At 44.8% G+C, this 15987-nt stretch overlaps 1 long non-coding RNA gene across 1 annotated transcript; it reads right to left on the reverse strand.

Moving 5' to 3' along the window:
* Positions 1–291: 291 nt before the first annotated feature.
* LOC127048906 (uncharacterized) lies at positions 292–6812 on the reverse strand. Its single transcript, XR_007773807.1, has 2 exons — positions 6681–6812; positions 292–1180 (listed from the first exon to the last, which is right to left on the reverse strand). It is a non-coding gene; the product is annotated as an uncharacterized LOC127048906 (long non-coding RNA).
* Positions 6813–15987: the final 9175 nt, after the last annotated feature.

Raw genomic sequence — 15987 nt, forward strand, 5'->3', positions numbered from 1 at the left:
CTGTGTTAACCCTGTACAGGTAAAAGAACATTAACCCTTAGCTATCTGTTTATGACACGGGTAATTTTGTTTCTTCATTACTATAAAGAAAGTGGCTTTCTGTGTCTATCATTAGGCTTTAATCTATGAGAGGCAGCTTGTTTGTGCAAAATATAATTCAGTGTTGTTATGATTCTTCTACAACACTTCCTAGGCACTAGAATCAAGAATTCCAAGCAAGCCTAATTGTGATTAAACTAGACATATATTTAACAAGCTAACTGACTTAATAATGTAATTACGAAGCCGTCATTCATTTTGCAACACCACATTTATTTAGAAGAAGGACTGCATTACATGGAGAAGTATGAGCTTTCATAAGAGCCAAAGTTAGATACCTAGAACATGATGAGTTGCACAGAAAAGTGAAAAATACTGAAAATTAGCTGGCAACGCTCTAGTTTATTTCAAAAGAAAATTCTCCACAACATTAGGACTAGATTGTGGTTATACAGTGGTATAGGAAAGTGATAATTAAGATTTCCTCATGGCATTATGGGTATGCAGATCTTTGGTTTTGATCTTCGTTGTAGGAGTGCATTGAAGTTACTGCTCCCGACCTAGCAAACAAGTCGGCAAAGAGGTTTAGACAGAAAAGAGATGGAACCATGGTTCTGCTCTCTTCATACCAGAGTTGGCTGGAGGTGTTGTGGTGTGGGGAATGGAACAGGGGATCTTCAGAGGATGCATGCCTCACACAGGTGTCTCCAAAGCACAACGTCTCCTGGAGGTACTTGCAGGGTGGTACAACAGAGCTTACACACTACTTCTTACCAAGGGCTGTGCCTATGGGCACAATCTGGCTCTTAACTTCCAACTAAAGCAGACTTTGAAAAGCCAGAAGCTGATACAGAAATAGAATCTCAGCCATTGTGTATCATTCAGGTTTATTAATAGATGTGGACTCTCAGATGGGCAATCAAAATAGCTATTAAGAATTTGATATAGTGTTGATTTTCTCATGAATCTGTACATATTTGAAGGCAACAGAGATACTATGGCAGAGAAAGTGATGAGCAAGAAGGGATTTCTCTTTTCCTTTGTGCAATAGCAAGAAGCTGGTCATTTTTCACTGCAAATTTCGGTTCCAAAAGTAAACATCTTTTTCAAAGTACCACAGACTCGGTATGAATCCTCAAACCTGCCCAGGAAAGGTGACAGGAATTAGGACTGAGGCAAAACATTTTGGACTAGATTGACGTTTGCATGTCATCTTCAGTGAATTATGGTGTGTAGCTACTCTGCCCACAGAGCCCCAAGGAAGGAACTGTGGCCCAGAAAGAGAGTCTCTAGACAGGCCCTAACCACTAGCTCATCCTCCTAACTCTAGGGGCTTGATATTATTTGACTTGTATGAGTGTACAGGGAAGGGGAACAGGGTCAAGGAGACATTGCAAACTTGACCTTCTATGAGTTTTTCACTGATAGTGCTACTGCTGGCACAAAGGGAGGAATAGGATAAGGATGGAGTCAGGGACAGAGGGGAGAATACACCACTGCTGATGGAAGGTTAGCAGAGTGACTGAGTCAGCCACAATTCTCTGTGAGCTGCCCACTGCAACATGGGTCCTCTGCCTTAACCCTCATGTACAGGCTGTGCCAAACCATAGCCATGCCTCAGTCCTCTCACTTCACAAACCCAACTCATGGTCTCTACGCAGAATATTTTTCCAGGTTTACCTTTTTTTTTTTTTTTTTTCCTAAAATGGCTATAGGCAAAATATTGCAAAACGTCTTAGTGCCTTAGGCCCAGATACTCAAAGGAATTTAGGTACCTGACTCCCACTGAAATTAATGGCAATTTGTGATCTAAATACTTTTAAGGATCTGGGACATGGACTTTTAAGGCCCATTGATTTCCAATGGGACAGAGGTGCTAAGTCATTTAGGCACTTCTGAAAATGTTACCCAACACATCTGAACTCTGTATGCCTAATATTGGGCACCAAATCTATATTTGTGCACTGGCTGTCTCAGATGCCCTGAGCCTCTGTAGATCCAATGAATCCTTTAGGAATTGTGCATGCTCAGCCCCTCTGGAAATTAGGGAGCTTTTATTGAAGTGCCTAATTCTGATCTCCCCAACCTTGACATTGTTTTTATTGTCCCAACTGTTGCAAAAACTGGAGAGATGCAGACATCAGCACATTCTTCTCCTCCTCTGCCACACATTTTATCCATGTAAGAAATTCTAGCATGTGAGCCGCCATTGGTGTTAACATTGGCTGAAGGGGTGTGAGGAAGCAGGAAATCTGCTTGATGTTCAGGTACCAGGCCTCCAGAGACCATTCACAGACCAAGCCCTGTCATTCTGTTGGAGACGGTGAGGCAGATTCTCCCCTCAGCTACACCCATATGATTTCATTGATCTCATTAAGCACTGTGTGTGAGTACAGAATTTGGCTCTATATGCAATTCCATCCCTTTACTATTACAAAGCACGTCCTTGCTTCTAGACAGGGTGGATTGTAACTGGCCAGAACTAAGAGAATCAATGAGATGTCTTTTCTATTTGTTTATTTCAATTCATTTAGTGTGTATCTAGGTCCATACGTATAGTGCATAAGAATGAATATACAAAATACACAAGATGACTGATCTGGCCAGTTCTGTAGGGTGACCAAAAAGACAACAGAAATTGTTGGGGAATGGGTAGAAGTAGATTACAGGCATATTGGAGGCAGAGCCATGGCAGGATTCCTGCCAAGTCTGAGTCCCACTTATCCCTGACCTTCCCCTTGCTGTGAATTCCTCCTTCATACCCATGCTGCTCTCCATTTTTCTATGCCTCATCCTTCTTCCAATGTTTAACATCCTCCTTAGTTGGAAAAGATCAAGACCAGGTCCTCTCATTGCTTATTTGTCCAGAGAAGCTGAGATGAGATACAGTATTTGGACTTAGGACATTCTCATTTATAGTCACTTTTCCAGGGGACTGTCTGAGACATGGGGATCTCAGTGATTGCCTTGTGGCTGCGTAGATTGAGACAGTGACACAACTGAGATCCTCTTGACCTTGTAACCTCTTTCAGTACAGTCTATTATTCCACTAAACCACATGGACAATTTCAGTATCAACTGTAGTTCATTTTAAGATACATTTTTGCTGGCATTTTTGGTTTGTGCGATCAGAAAGCCGGCACTCCAGCACACTTATAGTTGATAAAGGGGAACATAAGAAAAATTTCCTATTTCTCAAATTTGTGTTCCCCTTTCTACTGTGGGTGATTAGAGGTACTTTAGAATATAGACAGCTAAATAGATGGATGGGTAGGACTTTCTTAAATAAGAAAATATATCTATCATTGGAGCTGTTTGAAATTGTCCAAATTTTGATTTTTATACAATTATTTTTAGAAATCTGGAATTATGATTCAGAGGAAAACCACTTTGCAATCCCCTTTCTTGGTATGTTTTCAGCTATTTTAGGTATTTGTACAGTCCCCATTAACATAGCATCTAACCACCTCACGATCTTTAATGTATTTTCCCACCTCCCCATAAGTTAGGGAAGTGCGAGTAGCAGTGGAAGGGATTAATTTTATCTGGACACTTGTGTTACCTGGGGTTCTTTCAACCCAAAGCTCTTTGTGACTTTTACTCCATGCGAGGTGGTGTCAGGAAATAACTCAGGGGAGACATGGCCGTCCGACCGACAGATGGCTGGCACAAACAGGACGACACAAGAGTGCTTTCACTTAAAGCTAAACTTTACTTAGTCTCAAGTAATACATCTGCAACAGGTTAGTAAAACACCCCCAACCCTTGATAATTACCAAAGCTGAGTGTGGCTCTCAAATGACACACCAGCAGGCTTCTGGTGGCTAAATCTTCCATCTGCCGGTAGGGGCAGCAAGATGTATCCAGAGGGAGAGTCCAAATAGGGTGACCAGATGTCTTGATTTTATTGGCACAGCCCCAATTTTTGGGTCTTTATCTTGTATAGGCTCCTATTACTCCCCACCCCTTGTCCCAATTTTTCATACTTGCTGTCTGGTCACCCTAAATCCAAACGAGTCCAACTGCCTCAAACTTTCCCCCCTTATTTATACATTAGTAATAGAATGACATGTCTCTTAAGAAAACTTGTTAAGTAAGCAGTTTCAATGGTCAAGCAAGAAGTTCCTTCTGATTATTAATTAACTAGGTGTGGGTTTTTCCAGAGTTGCAGCCTTGAGGCCCTAGTAGACATTTCTGGGGCACATCCTTCTCTTCTAAAATGCATGTATCAGCAACTTTGAAACAATTTTTATCAGGAAGGACACGGGATCAAGCTGCCTTTTCTGTGGCACCCAAACCCCCACCCCTCTTGCCTTGGTCAAACTGCATAGCCACTTTACAGCCTGAAGACTAGGCTGCTTTTAGCAATAAGCCATAGTGGTTTCAGGCACTTTACTGGTTTGCCAAAATCTCCCAGTACTCTTGTCCATAAAAAATTGGGTTAAAATCATTAACATTTCTAGAGCTGTGAAAAGTTTATGTGAACCTCTCAACAGTTTTGATCTGCATAGTTTCACAAACCTCAAATGTTGCTGTTTTGGTTTCAGTTAAGAACAAACTCTAAATCTTATAGTTAAACTCATCTAACAATTCTAAGTGCTTCTCTTAGGTTTACAGCAAAAGTAGAGTTGGATACAAGTTTAAAAAAATCCAGATCTGTGTTTTCAAGCAACCCAACATCTCGGAAAGTTTGAATCTCTGTATATGAGTTGGAGCTTTATCTAATACAGAAACATGAAAAAAATCATAACTTTTGGTCAACTTTGATGCATAATTATACATCAGCACAGATTTGTCTCAAACTGGCACTCATTTTCTAGAAATGGGCTCAGGGCATGAACCTGATCTAAGTTAGGAGTTTGTAATGAAACTGTAACTCCTTTGGAATAGCGTGGTTTTGGGTTTCATGGCAAGCTTTTTGCACAGCTCTGCAGATTTCAAAGAAGCTGCCAAACAGTCAGACAATGGTGACTTTTTGTGATTAAAAATACAATATAGAGAGACCTTACTTATTTCTGTAATTTCATTCCCATAAGTACTGACATATAGCAACATTAGAGCATAATGAGAGCACTCTCCAATGCACTTTAATGTTGGCACTGAGCCAAATAGTCACTTTACTGGCAAGACAACGCCTCTTTCTGTTCAGAGGTCCCTGAATCTTCTCTGACATTTTTCCTTATATAATTTGTGAACTGTCTTCACCCTGCCCCCCACTCTCCTGTTATTTTAGCTATGAAGTGTGGTGAGAATCTGTTCATGACAGCCTCAGTTCATGGTCACCTGTCACTGAGTTCAATTCTTGGCCCCGCCACAATCCTGTGTGAACTTGGGCCAGTCACAATTTCTCTACATCTGTCATCCAGGCACGAGGAGAGAGACTTTCCCCATCTCTATCATGCCAATATTATTATTATTGCTTCCCTATTGCACAGGGAGGTTATGAGGATAAATTTGTTAATGTTTGAGTCCTTCAGTACCACGAGGGCTATATGGGTACTAAATAATTAAAGTCCTTAGAAGCCAAAGGATAAATATTGATGTTCTTAGAGGCAGAAGCTGATGGGGCAACTCTCTCTGTTTCTTTCTGCCTCCTTTTCTTCCTTTCCTCCCACAGCATCCTTCCTCTTCACTCCCAGAACCAAAACATGACTCGTCACATCTCTTCAGCCCTCTGGCAATATTTCTTTTCCTAATCAGTGCTGAAAGCCCTATGTCCTCCTCCACAAACCCCATCCCTTACCAAAGGCAAAGAGCAAAGAGACAACTTTAGCTTCAATTTCTTGATCACTATCGCTGCTTCTGGCTCTGAGCCGGCTCCTCTCCTTCCCAAAGCTGCCTTCATGATGTGTGACTTCTCTGAGCCTGAGATAAGGGCTAGGAAGCTGAAACAGGATGAGACATAGAATGGCAGGAGAGCAACATTGGTGTGAAAGGGGAATTCTCAGTAAGGGGAAGGCAGGGACAGGTGGGACTTAATCTAGGCATGGTCAGCTATCATCCAAGCATGAGGTGAAAGACTTCTAACATAGCAGTAGGCCAACAAGAAAAAGTGCAAGGGCTGGGAACTGTCATCAGGTATGGACAGAAGAAACAACACAAAACATTGTATAAATTCATATGGTAGGACTCTGATCCTGCAATCATTTAGGTGCATGCTTAACTCTAAGCAACATAGACTTCTCTTGTTTGCAGATGTCAGAGCTCACAGAACCTGGACATTAATCAGAGGATGTCCTCTATATCAAGAGAGGCTAGGCATTGTAGGATGTTGCGTTGGACACTCTTCCATGGCATGAGTTATTGGCTGTGACGCTGCCCTTCAGGGACGACATAGGGAGCATACCAGGCCAAGTCAGTGCATGGTTATGACAACTCTGGTCAAAACAGAGGGCAGGCTATTTAGCGTGCTCAAGGCTTGGGACCAGTTTTGACCAGGGCTGTCCTTAGGCATAGGCAGAATAGGCAGCCACGTAGGGCCTCACACTGCCTGAGGGCACCACTCTCCAGGCAGCCCAGACAGTGTAGAAGCAGGGCTGCTGGGTCCTAGAGAGAGCCAAATGCAGCACAGTCTGAGGAACGGGATTGGCTGCTGGGGTCTCTGGGAAGGGGAGGGGGTGGGGGTTGGGAAAGGAGCTCACCTGTGAGTGTAACTCTTTCCCCCCGGCTGAGGTCAGGTGAGGCTGTGGCTCTGGAACCAGTATCCTTTGTTGTCTCCCATAACATCCATTCTTCTCCCCCCTGCCCCACAGAGCACCCCCTCCTTTCTCCTTCCTCCCCAGGAGCACCCCTCTCTCTCTCTCCTCCCTCCCCTCCGTCAAGGCTGGGCTGGGTGAAGTGCTAGGGGGGGAAGGGAGACTGGCTGCGTGCTGAGGAATGAAAGTGAAGGTAACTCACTTCCTGGGCAGGCAGCCAGAATTGGAATGTCACACAGGGTTTGGCTGGGGTTAGCCAGATGTGTGAAAAATCAGGATGGGGGTAGGGTGAGCAGATATCCCTATTTTATAGGGACAGTCCCAATTTTGGGGTCTTTTTCTTATATAGGCTCCTTTTATCCCCCACCCCCACCCATCCCTGTCCTGATTTTACACACTTTCTGTCTGGTCACTCTAGGTGGGGTGATTGGTGCCTATATAAGACAAAGCCCCAAATATCGGGACTGGCCCTATAAAATCAGGACATCTGGATCTGGCCACCCTAGCTGGGGAGCACCTCTCCCCGGGCTGGCAGCTGCCAGCGATCCATCTCATCCGGGGGGAGCTGCACAGGGCAGGATGAGCTGCTGTGGCTCCATGGGTGCCCTGTCCCTGAGATCAGATGCTGTGCTAACTTCACCATGGTCCATAAGGCTGGTGGTGGTGCCCATTGGCGTGTGATTGGACCTGAGGGTTTGCTGCTGCTGTTGCCACTCTGTACCCCAAGAGGTGGATTTTAGGATCCTGCAGTTTTCCACCTATCTCCTCCTCTACTGCAGCTTTTGGGGGTGAGCCAAGCATGAAAGCAGTACTGTGTTGCCATTTAGATTGTCATTTAACAACTTTGTTTGCCAAAAATTCTTGCTAACAATCCTGAATCGAATTTCAATATTTTTTTTAAAAAAATCAATATCTTAGCCAAAAACAGAAAATTAAGTTGTTGACAATTATTAGTGACAGGTTTGGTTTGAGGCAGGGAGTGGGCCAGTTTTCATCAGAGAAATAAAAAATGTTGGCTGACTTTCCTATAGCCTGTTACTCCTGATAAGAGCCCTCCAACAACTGTAATATGCTCATCTCCTTACTAGTGTATAAACAGATAGCTAAGGGTTAATGTCTCTTACACCTGGAAAGAAGTAACCTGAAACACCTGACCAGAGGACCAATCAGGAAACCAGACTTTTTCAAATCTGGGTGGAGGGAAGTTTGTGTCTGAGTTCTTTGTCTTCTGCCTGTCTCTCTCTCGGCTATGAGAGGATTTCTGTTAACTGCCTTTCTAATCTCCTGTTTCCCAGTTGTAAGTACAAAAAGATAGGGGTTATTGTTTTTTTCTTTTGTATTTACATGGTGTAGTTGCTGGAGTGTTTTGAATTGTATTCTTTTTGAATAAGGCTGTTTATTCATATTTCTTTTAAGCAATTGACCCTGTATTTGTCACCTTAATACAGAGAGACCATTTTTATGTATTTTTCTTTCTTTTTACATAAAGCTTTCTCTTTAAGACCTGTTGGAGTTTTTCTTTAGTGGGGGACTCCAGGGAATTGAATCTGTGCTCACCAGGGAATTGGTGGGAGGAAGAAGTCAGGGGGAAATCTGTGTGTGTTAGATTTACTAGCCTGACTTTGCATTCCCTCTGGGTGAAGAGGGAAGCACTTCTGTTTCCAGGACTGGAAATAGGGAGGGAACACTTGGAGGGGGGAAGGGAAATGGTTTATTCCCCTTTGTTGTGAGACTCAAGGGATGTGGGTCTTGGGGTCCGTAGGGAAGGTTTTTGGGGGGGACCAGAGTGCCCCAAAACACTCTAATGTTTTGGGTGGTGGCAGCTTTACCAGGTCCAAGCTGGTAACTAAGCTTGGAGGTTTTCATGCTAGCCCCCATATTTTGGATGCTAAGGTCCAAATCTGGGACTAGGTTATGACATGGTGTGCAGCGTTTGTGGGAAAGATAGAATCCAGAAGCCAGTAGGAATATTATATTTTTCTTTTCTCTGCTAGGGGCTTTTAAGCAGAGAGAAACAGTTTGGTTTTAAAAGGAACCAGAGAGAATGTTTTTTTCTCTGCTCTCTCTTGCAGTTTCTGGCTTGCATATTAAGCAAGGAACCATTAAGCTGTGACAAAAGGGTCTTTTGTGACACAATAGCACTCACATTAGGAGGCAATTACCAGCACTATACACATGCAAATAAAGTGGTTTTTCTGATTTACTTTACATTTAAAAGATTAGCTAGAGGAAGAAAGGGAAAAAGACACTGTTGCTAGGCAGACCCCAGGAGACAATAGAGCCTGCAGTTCAGACAATAAACACCAGAGGGCACCCCAACACAAGAAAACAGGAACCATGACTTCTAAGGCAAAAATGGAGGCCGAAGTACAAATCAAAGAAGCCGAGCACAGGTGAGATATGGAAAAAAAACTACAAGAGATGGAACTAAGAGAAAGAGAAAGAGAGGCAGCCTACAAAAGAGAGCAAGCAGCCAAAGATGCAGACCACCAAAAACAGCTGGAAATAAAAGAGAAAGAGTGGGAACTCCAGAGGGAAGCCCACTGACAGGCCATGGAATTAGAAAAGGCTAAGCAAAACACAGCCAACCCTACAACCCTGCGCCAATGATTGTTCCACAGCACAGGAAATTTCCCACCTACAAGGCAGGTGATGACACCGAGGCCTTCTTGGAAAATTTTGAAAGAGCCTGTCTTGGGTACCGCATCTCTGAAGACCAGTACATGGTAGAATTGAGGCCACAGCTCAGTGGACCTTTAGCAGAGGTGGCAGCTGAAATGCCTAAGGAGAACATGAACGACTATAAACTTTTTCAAACCAAGGCCAGATACAGAATGGGGATAACCCCAGATCATGCCCGTCAGCGTTTCAGAACCCAAAAGTGGAAACCAGATGTATCATTTCCCAAACACGCCTACTACGTTGGGAAAAATTATGAGGCCTGGATATCAGGACACAATGTTAAATCCTTGGAAGAACTGCACCTCCTCATACAAATGGAGCAGTTCTTGGATGGTGTTCCTGAGGACATAACACGGTATATACAAGATGGAAAACCCAAAAATCTCTCCGAGGCAGGGGAGATTGGAGCCAGATGGATGGAAGTGGCAGAAAGCAAGAAAGCTACTGTCAAGGGGAACGAATACCCCAGAGGGCACACCGACCATAAACCCTACAACTGAGGGCAGCCAAAAACCCCACCTACAACCCAAGTAAAGCCACAGACACACTATTCTTCCACCTCACCAGTCTCCAGTAACTCACCTCGACCCAGTGACCCATCAGATGGAAGATGCTTTAAGTGTAATGAACTGGGACATATCAAGGCCAACAGTCCAAAGAACACCATCCGAGTGCAGTTCATTACACCACCATCACCCAAAAGATCCCCAGGCCCAGATGCCTCTCAAATATCCTTGGAGCGAAGGGAAAATTTGAGAGTGGGTGGAAAGAAGGTTACTGCGTGGAGAGACACGGGGGCACAAGTGTCAGCTATCCACCAATCCTTCGTAGACTCCAAATTCATCAACCCAAAGGCCCAAGTGACAATTTACCCCTTCATGTCACAAGCTGTAGACTTGCCTACAGCTGAACTGCCTGTCCAGTACAAAGGCTGGTCAGGAATGTGGACTTTTGCAGTCTATGACTGTCATAAACAGATAGCTAAGGGTTAATGTCTCTTTCACCTGAAGCACCTGACCAGAGGACCAATTAGAAAACCGGATTTTTTTAACTCTGGGTGGAGGGAAGTTTGTGTCTGAGTCTTTTGTCTGTCTGCCTGCTTTCTCTGAGCTTTGGAGAAGTAGTTTCTACTTTCTAGTCTTCTGTTTCTAAGTGTAAGGACAAAGAGATCAGATAGCAAGTTATATGGTTTCTTTTTTTTGGTATTTGCATGAATATAAGTGCTGGAGTGCTTTGATTTGTATTCTTTTTGAATAAGGCTGTTTATTCAATATTCTTTTAAGCAATCGACCCTGTATTTTATTACCTTAATACAGAGAGACCATTTGTATGTATTTTTCCTTTCTTTTTTATATAAAGCTTTCTTTTAAGACCTGTTGAAGTTTTCTTTACTGGGAAATTTCAGGGAAATTGAGTCTGTACTCACCAGGGAATTGGTGGGAGGAAGAAATCGGGGAGATCTGTGTGTTGGATTTGCTAGCCTGATTTTGCATTCCCTCTGGGGGAATAGGAAAGTGCTTTTGGTTTCCAGGACTGGGAACAGAGAGGGGGAGTCACTTTGTTTGGATTCACAGAGCTTGTGTCTGTGTATCTCTCCAGGAGCACCTGGAGGGGGGAAGGGAAAAAGGATTATTTCCCTTGGTTGTGAGACTCAAGGGATTTGGGTCTTGGGGTCCCCAGGGAAGGTTTTGCAGGGGGACCAGAGTGCCCCAAAACACTCTAATTTTTTGGGTGGTGGCAGCAGGTACCAGGTCCAAGCTGGTAACTAAGCTTGGAGGTTTTCATGCTAACCCCCATATTTTGGACGCTAAGGTCCAAATCTGGGACTAAGGTTGTGACATGGTGTAGCAGCGGTTGGGATATAGACAGAATCCAGAAGCCAGTAGGAATATTATATTTTTCTTTTCTCTGCTAAGGGCTTTTTAGCAGAGAGAAACAGTTTGGTTTTAAAAGGGAACCAGAGAGAATTTTTTTTTTCTGCTCTCTCTGGCAATTTGTGGCTTGCATGTTAAGCAAGAAGCCATTACCAGACTGTTAAGGGTCTTTTGTCACACAATAGCACTCCCATTGAGAGTCATTACCAGCACTATATATATGCAAATAAAGTGGTTTTTCAGGTTTACTTAACATTGAAGATTAGCTAAAGGCACTGTTGCTAGGCAGACTCCAGGAGGCAACAGAGCCTGCAGTTCAGAAGATAAACACCGGAGGTCACCCCAACACAAGAAAACAGGAATCATGACTTCTAAGGCAAAAATTGAGGCCGAAGAGCAATTCAAAGAAGCTGAACACAGGCGACAGATGGAGATGAAAGAAAGAGAAGAACAGATCAGAGAGGCAGCCTAGCAAAGAGAACAGGCAGCCAAAGAGGCAGCACACAAAAGAAAACTAGAAGAAGAAGAGGTGGCCTACCGAAGGAAACAAGCAGATCACAACTTCCATCCTGTCGTGTTTCTCAGCAAGAAACTGTCTGAGAGGGAAAGTCACTGGTCAGTCAGTGAAAAGGAATGCTATGCCATTGTGTACGCCCTGGAAAAGCTACGCCCATATGTTTGGGAACGGCGGTTCAAACTACAAACTGACCATGCTGCACTAAAGTGGCTTCATACTGCCAAGGGAAACAACAAGAAACTTCTTCGTTGGAGTTTAACTCTCCAAGATTTTGATTTTAAAATTCAACACATCACAGGAGCTTCTAATAAAGTTGCTGATGCACTCTCCCGTGAGAGTTTCCCAGAATCCAGTAGTTAAAAAGTGTTCTTAAAATGTAGAAGTATGTTAGCTATATACTTAGTAGTATATGTAAAGGTGCATGTGTTGTAGTAATCTGTTTATTTTAAAGTTCTAGAAGGAAATCGCCGCCAGTGAGCTTCCCCACTGTCTGCAATTTGGGGGGCGTGTCATAAACAGATAGCTAAGGGTTAATGTCTCTTTCACCTGAAGCACCTGACCAGAGGACCAATTAGAAAACCAGATTTTTTTAACTCTGGGTGGAGGGAAGTTTGTGTCTGAGTCTTTTGTCTGTCTGCCTGCTTTCTCTGAGCTTTGGAGAAGTAGTTTCTACTTTCTAGTCTTCTGTTTCTAAGTGTAAGGACAAAGAGATCAGATAGTAAGTTATATGGTTTCTTTTCTTTGGTATTTGCATGAATATAAGTGCTGGAGTGCTTTGATTTGTATTCTTTTTGAATAAGGCTGTTTATTCAATATTCTTTTAAGCAATCGACCCTGTATTTTATCACCTTAATACAGAGAGACCATTTGTATGTATTTTTCCTTTCTTTTTTATATAAAGCTTTCTTTTAAGACCTGTTGAAGTTTTCTTTACTGGGAAATTTCAGGGAAATTGAGTCTGTACTCACCAGGGAATTGGTGGGAAGAAGAAATCGGGGAGATCTGTGTGTTGGATTTGCTAGCCTGATTTTGCATTCCCTCTGGGGGAATAGGAAAGTGCTTTTGGTTTCCAGGACTGGGAACGGAGAGGGAGCGTCACTCTGTTTGGATTCACAGAGCTTGTGTCTGTGTATCTCTCCAGGAGCACCTGGAGGGGGGAAGGGAAAAAGGATTATTTCCCTTGGTTGTGAGACTCAAGGGATTTGGGTCTTGGGGTCCCCAGGGAAGGTTTTGCAGGGGGACCAGAGTGCCCCAAAACACTCTAATTTTTTGGGTGGTGGCAGCAGGTACCAGGTCCAAGCTGGTAACTAAGCTTGGAGGTTTTCATGCTAACCCCCATATTTTGGACGCTAAGGTCCAAATCTGGGACTAAGGTTGTGACAATGACAATTATCCTATCCCCATGCTACTGGGGGAAGACATGGCCAACCAGGTGAAGCGGGCCAAGAGAGTGGGAATGGTTACACGTAGCCAAACCAGGCAAGCTTCCAAACCCATTCCTGTTCCTGAGCCGTCCACAGGCGCCCCGTCTGTGTTACCAGAGACCCAGACAGAGGTAGTGGACCCAGATTCCATGCCAACCACTGAAACAACCACAGCGCCTCCAGTCCCAGGCCCGGAACTGGAACAGCAACCAGCACCAGCAATTGCAACCACATCTTCAAACTCAACGCCAGTGGGCGCCAGTGAGCCAGAACTGGCAGAAGCAACAGACAGCCATACCCAAAAGGCTCAGCCAGAGCCTGAAATACCCTCAGGTGCACCAGCAGAGAGCGGTTCACCAGCAACAGAAACAACACCATCAGCTACATCGCTTCCAGAGGGACCAAGCCCAAGTCCCCAGTCTGAGGAAGAACTGGTGACCCCAGCCTCAAGGGAACAGTTCCAGACTGAGCAGGAAGCAGATGACAGCCTTCAGAAAGCGTGGGCGGCAGCACGGAGCACCCCACCGCCTCTCAGCTCTTCTAATCGATCCTGGTTTGTTATAGACCAAGGACTTTTATACAAGGAGATTCTTTCTGGTGGACACCGGGAAGAATGGCAGCCGCAAAAACAGTTGGTGGTTCCAACTAAGTACCGGGGGAAGCTCTTAAGCTTAGCCCATGATCATCCCAGTGACCATGCTGGGGTGAACAGAACCAAGGACCGGTTGGGGAAGTCCTTCCACTGGGAGGGGATGGGCAAGGATGCTGCCAAGTATGTCCGGTCTTGTGAAGTATGCCAAAGAGTGGGAAAACTCCAAGACCAGGTCAAAGCCCCTCTCCAGCCACTCCCCATAATTGAGGTCCCATTTCAGCGAGTAGCTGTGTATATTCTGGGTCCTTTCCCAAAAAAGACGCCCAGAGGAAAGCAGTACGTACTGACTTTCATGGACTTTACTACCCGATGGCCGGAAGCAGTAGCTCTAGGCAACACCAGGGCTAACACTGTGTGCCTGGCCCTAACAGACATTTTTGCCAGGGTAGGTTGGCCCTCCGACATCCTTACAGATTCAGGATCTAATTTCCTGGCAGGGACCATGCAAAAACTGTGGGAAACTCATGGGGTGAACCACTTGGTTGCAACCCCATACCACCATCAAACCAATGGCCTGGTGGAAAGGTTTAATGGAACTTTGGGGGCCCTGATACATAAATTGGTCAAAGAATACTCCAATAATTGGGACCTAGTGTTGCAGCAGTTGCTGTTTGCCTACAGGGCTGTACCACATCCCAGTTTAGGGTTTTCACCGTTTGAACTTGTGTATTGTCACGAGATTAAGGGGCCATTACAGTTGGTGAAGCAGCAATGGGAGGGGTTTGCGCCTTCTCCAGGAACTAACATTCTGGACTTTATAAGCAACCTACAAAGCACCCTCTGACACTCTTTAGCCCTTGCTAAAGAGAACCTAAACGATGCTCAAGAAGAGCAAAAGGCCTGGTATGACAAACATACCAGAGAATGTTCCTTCAAGGTAGGAGACCAGGTTATGGTCTTGAAGGCGCAACAGGCCCATAAGATGGAAGCATCATGGGAAGGGCCATTCACGGTCCAAGAGTGCCTGGGAACTGTGAACTACCTCATAGCATTTCCCAATTCCTCACTAAAGCCCAGAGTGTACCATGTTAATTCTCTCAAGCCTTTCTATTCCAGAGACTTACAGGTTTGTCAGTTTACAGTCCAGGGAGATGATGCTGAGTGGCTTGATGGTGTCTACTACGACGGGAAAAAAGACGGTGGCATGGAAGAGGTGAACCTCTCAACCACCCTGGAACGTCTGCAGCGGCGACAAATCAAGCAGCTGTGCACTAGCTTCGCCCCATTGTTCTCAGCCACCCCAGGACGGACTGAACGGGCATACCACTCCATTGACACAGGTAATGCTCACCCCATTAGAACCCCACCCTACCGGGTGTCTCCTCATGCCCAAGCTGCTATAGAACGGGAGATCCAGAACATGCTACAGATGGGTATAATCAGCTCATCTACCAGTGCATGGGCATCTCCAGTGGTTCTGGTTCCCAAACCAGATGGGGAAATACGCTTTTGTGTGGACTACCGTAAGCTAAATGCGGTAAATCGTCCAGACAACTATCCAATGCCACGCACCGATGAGCTATTGGAGAAGTTGGGATGTGCCCAATTCATCTCTACAATAGACTTAACCAAGGGGTGCTGGCAAGTACCGCTAGATGAACCTGCCAAGGAGAGGTCAGCATTCGTCACCCATGCGGGGGTGTATGAATTTAATGTCCTTCCTTTCGGCCTTTGAAATGCACCCGCCACCTTCCAGAGGCTGGTAGATGGTCTACTAGCAGGACTGGGAGAATATGCAGTTGCCTAACTCGATGCTCTGCCCATTTTTTCAGACTCCTGGCCCGAACACCTAATACACCTGGAAAAGGTCTTTGAGCGCATCAGGCAGGCCGGACTAACTGTTAAGGCCAAAAAGTGTCAAATAGGCCAAAACAGAGTGACTTACCTGGGGCACCAGGTGGGTCGAGGAACCATAAACCCCCTACAAGCCAAGGTGGATGCTATCCAAAAGTGGCCTGTCCCAAAGTCAAAGAAACAGGTCCAATCCTTCTTAGGCTTGGCCAGGTACTACAGGCGATTTATACCACACTACAGCCAAATCGCTGCCCCATTGACCGACCTGACCAAAAAGACCCAGCCAAATGCAGTTAAGTGGACTGATGAG

Source organism: Gopherus flavomarginatus, chromosome 4, assembly GCF_025201925.1.
Source record: "Gopherus flavomarginatus isolate rGopFla2 chromosome 4, rGopFla2.mat.asm, whole genome shotgun sequence".
Taxonomy (NCBI): Eukaryota; Metazoa; Chordata; order Testudines; family Testudinidae; genus Gopherus; species Gopherus flavomarginatus.